The following is an 11398-nucleotide window of genomic DNA, read 5'->3' as shown; positions in this document are numbered from 1 at the left end:
TATACATACTAAAGGATGTATAAGACCACATCAGAGTGTTATAGACAGTACTATAGAGATTCTATAGATGAAACTTGAACAAAATTCACACCTGAGAGTTATAGGCCCTTCTAGTAAATATATAGTCATGAGCTTTGTATAGTAGTTGATTTAGTACTGAAATCTGAGGGCACCTCTTTTGCTTTTACATTAATTACAGCTGGTGCAGCTCTTATGCCATAGAGGAGTGATGGCAAACCTTTTTGGCACTGAATGCGAAAAGGGAGTGCACACATGCTCTAATCTGGGCTGTAAACCGGAAGAGGAGCTGCCCAGGGAGCATGAACATGCTGTAAAATGAACTTCCAGTTTCTGGCACGTGCATGAGTGCTGGCCAGCTAGTCTTCCGGTTACTGGCACACATGCATGTGTAACAATCAGCTGGCCAGCGCGCATGCTCCAGCTGGAAAATGGAAGATCAACGGTTCCAGTTTCTGTCATTGCTGCCCACATGAAGGCCAGCTGATATGCGCATGCACCCCAGAAACCCAGAAGAGGAACGAGCGACGCCGTGCATGCCAGGAGACATGGCTCCACATGCCACTTCGAGCATGCATGCCATAGGTTCATCATCATGGCTATAGGATAAAAGTACTGTTTTGATAGATCTTGGAACTAATTAATTTAAATAATCACATTTCAATATTGGTCAGTGACTGATATTTTTATTTTGGTATTGACAAAAATAATGATTTGGATTCATCAGTGGTTTCTTTATTAGCTTCACATTGTAGAAATCTGTTTAAGAAAGCATATATTAGAGCAACATGAATTATAATATCCTTCTGACTTGGGTAAATAAGTAAGTATATTATTGAATTATGAAACATGGTTAGTAAATATATGATTCTCTGTATTATTAATCCCATCTTTTGATTTATTTACTTTTCCTAAGAGGCACCCAGAGTATAATTTGGAAAAGTATCACCAATTATCAAAATCATGAAAATTTCTTCAAATATTCAGTTCTTCAGTTCCCAGCAGCTTCAGAAAACATAATAATTGGTACAGGATGCTGGCAACTGCATTTCAGCAACATTTACAGGGCCACAGCTTTTTCACTGTTATTGTTCAATAATACAAAGGCTTGCTGACACTCAATTGTTTATGCAAGGTATGATAAAAGCAAAACAGAATTTAGCAATTTCAGCAGCAGCGGCCAGAACAGGTGAGGTTAGCAGAAGGATAAGTTCTATCATAAATAGTTGAATGACTGACCTACAGAAGTTTCCTATTTACTTGCTTATTCAGGGTGATAATGTTAGTATTGAATCTTTTTCTTGATCCAAGGGCATGGAAACTTAATTCAAACCGTTGTAAGTGCTCCATATTTAGACATAGCAGCAGATAGGTTTTATGACTCAGGAATGAAAGGGTTATCTTTCATCTAACTGCATTAGCCAGGAGGCATAAAGATAATAATAGAATGGGAGGATGGCAGCTTGCACTCTGGAACAGTTTATGAGGAGGAAGTTTGCAATTACATATTTCTGGGCAAACATTAACCAAGACTGAAGCACAGTTTTGTAGGAAAACAACCAGCTGGAACGTCCAGTAATATAGTTATTGAGCTCACTGAAAACATCCATTCGGAGCTAAAAGAAAGGAAAAATACTATAGAGACTAAGCAAAGGCTGGCAACAGCTTTCTAGACACTTCTACTATATTCCCTTTGTTTCCCATGGCTTCTTCAGGCAATGCTGGAAATTAAAAGAGCTAAAGGCTGGTATCCGAAACAGATCAATCCAATGATTAACTGATCACAGATAGTTCTCAACTTAGTACAGTTCATTTCGTGAATGTTCAAAGTTACAATGGCACTGAAAAAAGTGGCATGAACATTTTTCACACTGATGACCGTTGCAGCATCCCCATAGTCACGTGATCAAAATTCAGACACTTGGGAAATGACTCATATTTATGACTTGTAGTGTCCCAGCTTCATATGACAAGAAAAGTCCATGGGAAAACCAGGTTCACTTTACAACCATGTTTTAATTTAACAATTGCAGTGATTCACTTAAGCAACTGTAGCAAGAAAGGTTGTAAAATGAAGCAAAATTCCCTTAACAAATGTCTCAGCAAAAAAAAAATGGGGCTCAATTATGGTTGTAAATCAAGGACTACCTGTACTATAAATTCATTCAGTTTAACCCATATGTAAACCAAACACTGAGTTGTCTCAGAAATAAGAAAATATTATCATAAGCATCAGATTTTCTTTACTTCAATTACTAATTTTTGTAAAATTATACATGTGGAAGTTTTATTTACACAGGACGGTTTTCTCTGAGTCTTACTCCAAGCTTAGTCTTCTACAATATGTCAGTATTTTGGATAATCTCTGAATAAGAAGATGATAGAATGGGGGTGGGGGGTAGTGCATCTATCTTGGCTTTACTTGACCTCTTGTCAAGTAGACAAGAGGTCAAAGATTTTGCCATCAATCATAGTATCCTTCTGGATTATATTAAGGATTAGGTTTATAGAAGATTACTTGATAAAGGATTTTGATTATATGATATATGCATATTATTTGTCAAATTGATAGAAATGCAACACTTCCCATTTAAAAAGTAGTGAAACAAGCAGTAGATAGCACAGTAGATAATGTTTCTGATCAAATGCCTTGCAGTTCAGTTATTGACATTTGTAGCATAGTCAGCAAAAGAAGCTGAGAGACCAGAAGCATTTTGTAAAAACCTAACTGGCAAATGGCGTTGAGCTGATTTATTGCAATTAGCAGTTGGATATATTACACATTCAAGTGGATTATGCAGTCTGACTAGAAATCCCTTAATTAAAGTGTTGACTTATTAAAGTACATTTCATCTCATAGTGTACATTTAACATACTAAAATGAGTAAAGGCTGATATAAATTTCAAGTGACTTCCATAGTGATATAAAATTATTGATTTCTGTTCAGCATGTATTGGTACAATGATTTCCCATGGTGACCTAATGAATTGGAAGAGAAATAAAAGTGTGTTTTATCTATTGGTTTTAATCGGTGTACCAAAATGAGATGAAATTAAGTCTTTGTTTTTACCAATGTAATATTTTGCTGAGATAATGATATGCTGCCACTGACCAACAAAATATATTATCTTCTGTTGTGGCGATGGCTGTGGAGGATTCTTTCAGCATACTGATTAGTAATCAGTGACTAAATATCATGTATTTCCTGGCCTTCCGGTTATTCCCACTCGAAAATAGGAAGCAGCTTAAATATGAAATATATATTTTACAGAACGCATAAGCTGTCCATAAGACTGTTTTAAAAGTAGTGAGATAAAGTAACATTGTGTGATCAAGAAGTTAACATTAAGTTTGGCAAGTTTAAACTTTAAGTAGGATAAGGGCTGATAGTAGTCAATTTTTAAAAGAAAAGCACTGTCAGAAAGTTAATTCTGCTCTCCTTTGGTCAGGAACTTAAATGTGAATGTTGGGATAGCTTTCAGAATATACAGTCATTAATTTATCTATATCAAAGCTGGGTGGATTAATTTTTTGCACAATTAGAGGATTTTAAATTATACAGCTGTGGGACTTCTGCAATAGAATTAAATCCGATTTTTGCTCTGGCTAGACAATCTGCTAGATTAATGTTGTCACTGTTTTTGCATTTCCACAAGTTGCTAGGTGAGTCTGTATATAATCATTAAACATTCCCAGTAGTGCTGTCTAGAGTGTTGAGACCCGTATGATCGTGTCCAGGTTCCCTTTTAAAAAATCAAGTTTCTGATAGAACCATTTAGTTCTTAAATTCATTAGGGGCAGGAGTTCCTAATTCTTTGGTAAAAACTGTTTGATAAATAGTGGAAGCAGCTAACTTTTCCTATAGTGTAGGAATATTTGACATAATGCAGTGGTGGGTTGCCAATTTTTTTACTATTGGTTCGGGTGCGCTCGCATGTGCAGAAGCATCTGGGTGGGTAGGCGGAGCCTCCCGCCACTGCTATTTTTGGTGCGCCTGATCCGGGCAGAACCTGGAGCAACCCACCTCTGATACAATGGTTGAACTGTTGACGTAAAAACTAGGACACTGCAAGTTCTAGTTCTGCCTTAAGTATAAAAATCAGCTGACTGACTTTGGCCAATCACTCTCTCTAAGCTCATCTCACCTCACAGGGTTGTTGTTGTGGGGAAAATAGGAGGAAAAAGTAGTATTATGTCTTGACTTGCCTTGATTTACCTAGAAAGTAACAAAGGCAAGATAAAATAAATAAATAAAATGTACAGATGTTCTAACTCAGTAATGTTTTCAAAATCATATCTTAAGTTGAGATGCCCATGACCATCCCATGTCTAAGTGTGAATCCCAACTAAAATAGATCCAGAGATCTACTTTCCTCTAGATTGTTTATCTATCCTTTAAATTGGCAATTGTTAAGATTAACCAGATCCAAAGAGGACAATCTTTTTAGGATAGGGTTTACCACCACCTCCTTCAAGGCAGAAGGCATCACCCCATTCCCCTTCTGAGTCGGCCCATGTGGAGTCTAGAGAATTGGATTTCCTTGTAAATATTGCCCCTGATCTCACATTAGCCTTTGGCAAGTTCTTCCTACCCCACAGCTCCACAAAAGAGTGGGTCATTTGCAGTGGTGGGTTGCCAAGTTTTTTACTACCGGTTCAGGTGTGCTCCCAAGTGCACTCATGCACATGCGCAACACTTCTACATATGTGCAGAAGCATCCAGGTGGGTGGGTGGAGCCTCTTGCCACTGCTACTACTGGTTCGCCTGATCCGGGCCAAACTGGGAGCAACCCATCTCTGGTCATCTGAGATAGGAATGGCAAGGGCACATCCAGGATACTGATAGGATAGAAAATTAAGTATGTCTGTTACCCTTTTTACCATAGTATAGGTTCAGATGGGAGTTCCTGCTCACATTTGTTCCCACAACCTATGTTGTTGCTGAGATTTCTCTGTGATCCAAAGAACTCCACAGAATCAGCAGGCAGTGAGAGGCCAGGAGGATGAGACTATTGAGCAATCTATTTGAGATGAGGTTGGAACAACATTTTTGTCTTTTGTCTTTTTTAAAAGATGTAACCTCTTCAAACTGTCTAATAAAGTGCCATAAGAACACAACAGAATAGTTAACACTGGATTATTTAATAAGGTTGTGCTTATGTCAAAAGTGAATTGGAAGAAGTGCTTTGGCTTTTGAGTTACTACTCCAACCATCTACTATAAAAAAGTTGCACCATGAATCAACTGCTTGAAGCAACAGCATCCTTTTATAGGATTGTGGCAAAGAGTTGGAAAGCTGTAATGGAGTCTGAGGAACTTCTTTCAAATAATTTCAAAGTGTGCACAACCCTATAATTTAGTTTCCTTTTTTAAAGATTTATTTCTGGACTTGACATGATTAGCAATCTATAGATCACAGAGATCTATAGAAGAATTTAGGAATTGAAAAACTACATTACACCAAGATGGATCTGAAAGCTATTGATTTTGTTCTTTACATTTTAAGAAAGAGATTTGTCAAATATTTTGTTTGTTATACTTTCCCCCTCTTTTGCAAAGATTAATATATGGTACAGCTTGATAATGAACATATGGTCTCTGAATAAACTCTGAACTTCAAAGGGATTTTACTTTACTTTAATTAATTCAGTTCTACAGGTATTGATTCAGATATGCAGCATATATTAAGCAGAAATGGCATTCTACTGGTTCGGGCCAGTTCACCTGAACTGGTAGCGGAGATCACAGGTGCCTCCCCCCACTCCGGATCTATGGCATCCCATTTAGTCCCCCCCCCCCCAAAGTGCATGTGTCGCTCACATTTGCGAACTGGTAAGAAAGATATGTGAATTCCACCCCTGATATTCATGTTACCTTGTTTTACTCTCTATGGAGAGGAAAAAAGACATTTTTTCTTCTTCAATAAGCACTTATCCAAAGTGGGAGAAAAGTGGTGTTATAGTTTTACATATATAAAAAAAATCCCAAAAGTTATTTTAGAGAAATGAAATTAAAATGCTCACACATACAACTATTTTTTTCCCATTTGACTATTTTTTGTGCATTAAACTTGTCCAATCAGAGTCAAAAACCATGGAAACTTTTCAAAGTAAATAGAAATGTAATAAACAATTATTGAATTGTATCTTAATTTGCTATATTTTTCAAAACATTTCCCCTATCTATAAAAATTCTAGTAACATCTGCCTCATACAGAGTAACTTGCCACTCCAATAGTTAAAATGCCTTGAAAGTTTGTTTATCAATGTTGTTAACTTGTAATATTTAGCACTGCCATAAAATGCATAAATGCACAAGGATTATATAATTATCAAAAAATAAGATGCATCAGAAATACAGTACTATTGTATGCATTGCCTTTGGTACCAGAGGCAATTTACACTTTGGAATATCAACGGCTGAGGTACCAAAATAGAAATTATTACTCAAGAGTTCTCCAGCACTCTTCTGCTAAATAAGATTTGTTTTTGGCCAATTTAAAATGTTCTCATGATAGATAAAGGTGTTAATATCAGGGGCAATTGTTTGACAATTAGATCTTTGTAGTAAATAGTTTGGTCCAAATCTATTTCTGTTGTACTTGGGAAAAATGTGTAGCTCGTCTAAATAATATAGTATATATATCCAAATATGCAGGCAATAGTATATATTCAAATATGCAGCTCAACAAATAATACTATTTTAATTTTGCTGTCTTGATGAAGGAAGCAAATATTACCAGACAATAGGGTCATAGGGAGTTAGCTCTTAGGAAAACCAATACTTTCTGCTCAACTCATGTTAAAATCAGTGGGACTTACCATGGTCTTGATGTGGCTAGGTTGTTGTAGTTAAAATACCACAATGAATCTTTGGCACATATTTTTGATTTGTGTAAATTTACTATATTAATTGGAGTTCCTTGGATAGTGTCCCTCCTTATGGAGCAAAGGAAAATGCATTGTAGAAACGTTTGTGTTTTCCCTGCCTGGCACTTAATATTGCTTGCCAAATTTCTGCCAGACATTTTAAAAAGGCCAGATCTAAAAAAACAATTGCCTAGAGTGCTATGGAAGACATGCTTAGAAACACAAAAGAGTGCTTTGCAGTGAAATGTGACAAATCTTACTTGAAAAATCAAGATAATCTATGGAAAAATTGGATCAGAAGAAGCTCTACGTGCAGAATTGACACTTGAAATTCATATTACTTGAAAAAAAATGGAGCTTCTTTTGGTTTTTCAAGGCAAAAACTACAAGCATGAAACCCTTGCAATGTCACTGGAACCTGAGGAGAATCACTGATTCTCCTTCTTTCTTTCCCTATGTTAACTGTATCACAGGCTTGAAGCCAGACCTTATTTCTGAGGAAAGGAAAAAGAGACCTTTTTTTGTTGCTGTTTTCCCCATAGTGTTACCAGTCATGGTTGTCATGGTAGCCAGTGTCCGTTCTTTCACATAAATTACTGGATCTCCAGAAGGAATTACTGTACTGTTGGTCTGCTATTTTAAGAACCCCCATTATGTGATCCAAACTCTTAAAAGTTTAGTTTAGTTATTTATTGAGCAGAAGGGAAACCAAAATGAATTGTTCCCAATTTAGGAGGATGCAGATAATTTTAACATTTGTTTTGGGACAGCTGCATAGCAACAATATTTCTACAGGAAGAACAAATATACATTGCAATCATCAGCAATATTTGTATGCCTGTTAAAAATGAAAACTGAATTCTAAGTGGAAGAAGTTGAAACATCATAAAAAGTACTAAAAGCATTAGTAGTTTTGCAGAGAAGTTTGAGGATATAATGCTTTTCTGTTTTCCTCAGACCAAGCACTTCACGGAATTAAAATAGTTGTATTTTATTTCCATAAACTGTATCTCATTATATCTCAAGGAATTACTGAACCTTGCAGCATCTTTTATTATTGTCCCTGCTAGCTGACATTGCTGGGAATTGTAGTTCAATATGTGAGGAAGTGTGCAGATTATATATCCCTAGGCCAGAGTTTTCTTACTGTAACAGTTTTATCTCTCTCAACAGTACACAATAGAATCTCCTTGTGCAGGAAAAGACTAACGTTAGTAAGAAGAGTTGCAGTTATTGTTCTTAAATTCCCACTTAAAAAAGCAAAATTCAAAGACCTGATTTGGACCCAAATAACTTCAGTGGCATCATCCCCAAACCCCATAACTTTAACCTTAGACTCTCTACTGTTCACCTCACCACATTCCTAAGAGGTCTGTAAGGGGAGTGCATAAGTGCACCAACTACCCTACCTGTCCTACTGTCCCCACTTATTCGTATCCATTTCCTGTATTCATAATCATATTTATACTTATATCTGTTATCTCATACATGCTTGACAAAATAAATAAAATTAAAATTAGTTCACATCCACAGTCCATTTTAAGTATTTTCTTCACAATCTAGAAGGTGTAAAGAGAACATGATTTCAATATTTGTCTGACGTCAGACTTCAAATGGATGTGAGTACCTTATGGAGTATAAAATTGTATTAAAGGCAATCAGTCCATCTGGGCATTCCAGTGACAGGCCTTGTGGTAGGCCTGGCAACCTCAGACAATTTCTTATTAATCTGACATTATGCAAAGCATTATGAAGTCAATGTAGTTTGAAAGTTTATTAGTGACTCAAAAGTGTTCTATAACATTCCTAACATGACCCGTAGGAATTATGCCTTTTGACTGTTGGTGCCTCTTGCCTGTGGGTCAGATGATTGAAAGGCTGAAGGAGTCATCTTAGTTATGAGGAAAGTGGGATAAGTGAAAATGCTTAAATGCCATTATTTCCCCTATTTCTGAGTTTCAGAATAGCATAGTCTGCCATATGGAATATTCTCCACCTGGAGATGACAAAAGGCCCTACTTTCCTGGTCTTCCATGAACGAAAAAGGCGGCCACTCTAAACTTATAAGAAACATGCAGGCCATTGGGTTTTTTCATGCACGTTGATCCCTTTTGAAAAATGGTGTTTTGCTATTGTAGAAAGCACCCTCCCCTCCCCTAGAAGAATGAGTTAAAATGTGGCTTTGCAGCCACTCATAAGAAGTTCAGAGAAAGACAAAGCCATAGGGCTGGATGGTACCCTGAAAGTCTCCTGTTGCCTTTACTAATTTCTAACAGATTTTAATCATCCTTGCCTCTTATTAAATTCTAATTTTTCTAAATTTTTAATTATTATATGTTGTTATGATATTTTAACATTTTATTTACACTGCCCAGTGTCCGGGAAATGAGCAGTTCAAAAAAATTGAACAATAACTAACTAACTAATCCATTAACTAACTAACTAGTCAGTGGTAGCACTACTACTTTCCCATTTCCATTTTTACCAAGCAGGGATAAACTTTCGGGATAAACTTTGACATTATTTTCTTCATAATTTCTCCCGTTCCCATTAGGACTGGGAGTTTTAGAATTGTAAACTGAATCCTTTAATTTTGGCATTACTATTTGAAGTAATATGCGTCTGAATGTAAAGCATACTTTGTGTATTACATGATGAAGACATCTGTTATGTATTTGCTATTTGGAATATGCTGCATGGGGAAAACAATATGATCACAATTACAGTGAAGATCTGTGGAAGGTAATAAAGGCTTAGCTCAAGGTAACTGTGTCTCAGATCTGCAGCTTAAAAAAATCATTTTCTCTTCTTCTTCCTTTTGCACTTGCTTTTAAATTTGTCCTTGGCCATAGGCGAAAACAGCATGTTTCTTTGATGTTGGATTTTGGGAAATGTAACCTTGGCTTATAGTACAAATATTTTTTAAGTGAACACTTTTTAATGTTACAATAAATATGCATATTCTGGTTAAAGCTGTTAGTCACTTCTGAATGGCCAATAATAACACTATATTCACTTCTTTTTAAATGCTTTCCTGAGTCTACATCCAAGAAGTATATCAGGGTTTTTTCCTTCTTGGATTATTGTGAATTAATAGTTTTTCCTTCTAGACAGCCAAACAGTTAAAATTATCATCTTGACTGATTTATGCCATTGCTCATCATAATCTGATATTTAAACACAATTTATATGAGTTTGAGAAGAAAACAAACTTTACAGAAGATTTATAAATAAATCTTTATAATATATGCTTGCCATCTCTTTCTTTCAGCATCTTAAATAAAAATAATATTGTTTATAGTAAACAAATACTATAATACTTTCCCAGGGTAGAAAGATAACCTATGAACTCTGATTTGTCCAGAGGTGAGGCACCTACAGTTCCCAGTGAATTTAGACACTGTGAAAAGTGCTGAAGGATACTACGACTTGTTGCTTAGCAATTTTTGAAGCCCTATAAATTCCCTAGCAGAAACTGTGAAACTGTGATAATTTTAATGTAGTAAAAATGGTTAGGTGTTCAGCTTAAACTCATTCTGCATTTATCGAATTACAGCACTTTGCATGGTTGGATTTATGGCAGAAAGTTACCATCTCTTCTCTTGATGCTTTGTATTGTATGACATCCTCAGCTGACACTCTCCAGATTTGTTGGAATTGCAATTTTCAGAATGTGCTGCTGAAAGTTGGGAATTCTAGCAGATACAGTCCCAATGCATTTGTAGCAGGCCAGACTGTGTTACATAAAACCATGGAATCCACATTAACTAAATGGCAATTATGTTATGTTTACCTATCCTACAAAGCACATCTTACTCCTCAAAGTATTAAGACCATAATATTTATGATGTGCTAATGTCATATTGAAAGATATAGTGTTAAGCACTTCAGAAGAATATTTATTAAAGAATATGAGCATAGAAAGTTTCCATTCACAATTATTTAGTTTGGTATTACTTATAAGACACAATGGTCTATGATTTGAGTCAGCAGGTTTTTCCAATCATACAGGGAGGTTGCCAAAATTGAACACAAGACCATTTTCAGACAAAGTGCCGTATTTTTGGGTATAAGACACACCTTTTTCCTTCAAAAAAGAGGCTGAAAATTTGGGTGAGTCTTATACACTGAATACAGCATTTTTTGCCTCCTGAAACCTTGCCCGCTTTACCAAAATGGCCATGCATAGCCTTTAGGAGGCTTTCAGAGTGCTCCTGGGGGCTGGGAAGGGCAGAAATGAGTGAAACGAGCTATTTTTTGCTCAACCTTGCCCCCCCAGCCCCCAGGAGCACTCTATAAGCCTCATAAAGGCTATGCATGTCCCCCTTTTTGACAAAAAATGTGCCAATCTTTTGCTCGTTTTGGGGAGACCCACCCTCTAGGAACACTCTACAAGCCTCCTAAAGGCTATTCATGCCCTTTTTGTGACAAAAAGGGGGCCATTTTTGAGGAAAACAGGCCAGTTTTGGTAGGTCTTCAAAATCTTGGTGCGTCTTATACTCCGTGTCTT

Source organism: Natrix helvetica, assembly GCF_964273705.1.
Source record: "Natrix helvetica genome assembly, chromosome: 7".
NCBI classification, from domain to species: Eukaryota; Metazoa; Chordata; class Lepidosauria; order Squamata; family Natricidae; genus Natrix; species Natrix helvetica.
This window is presented reverse-complemented; position numbering follows the sequence as displayed.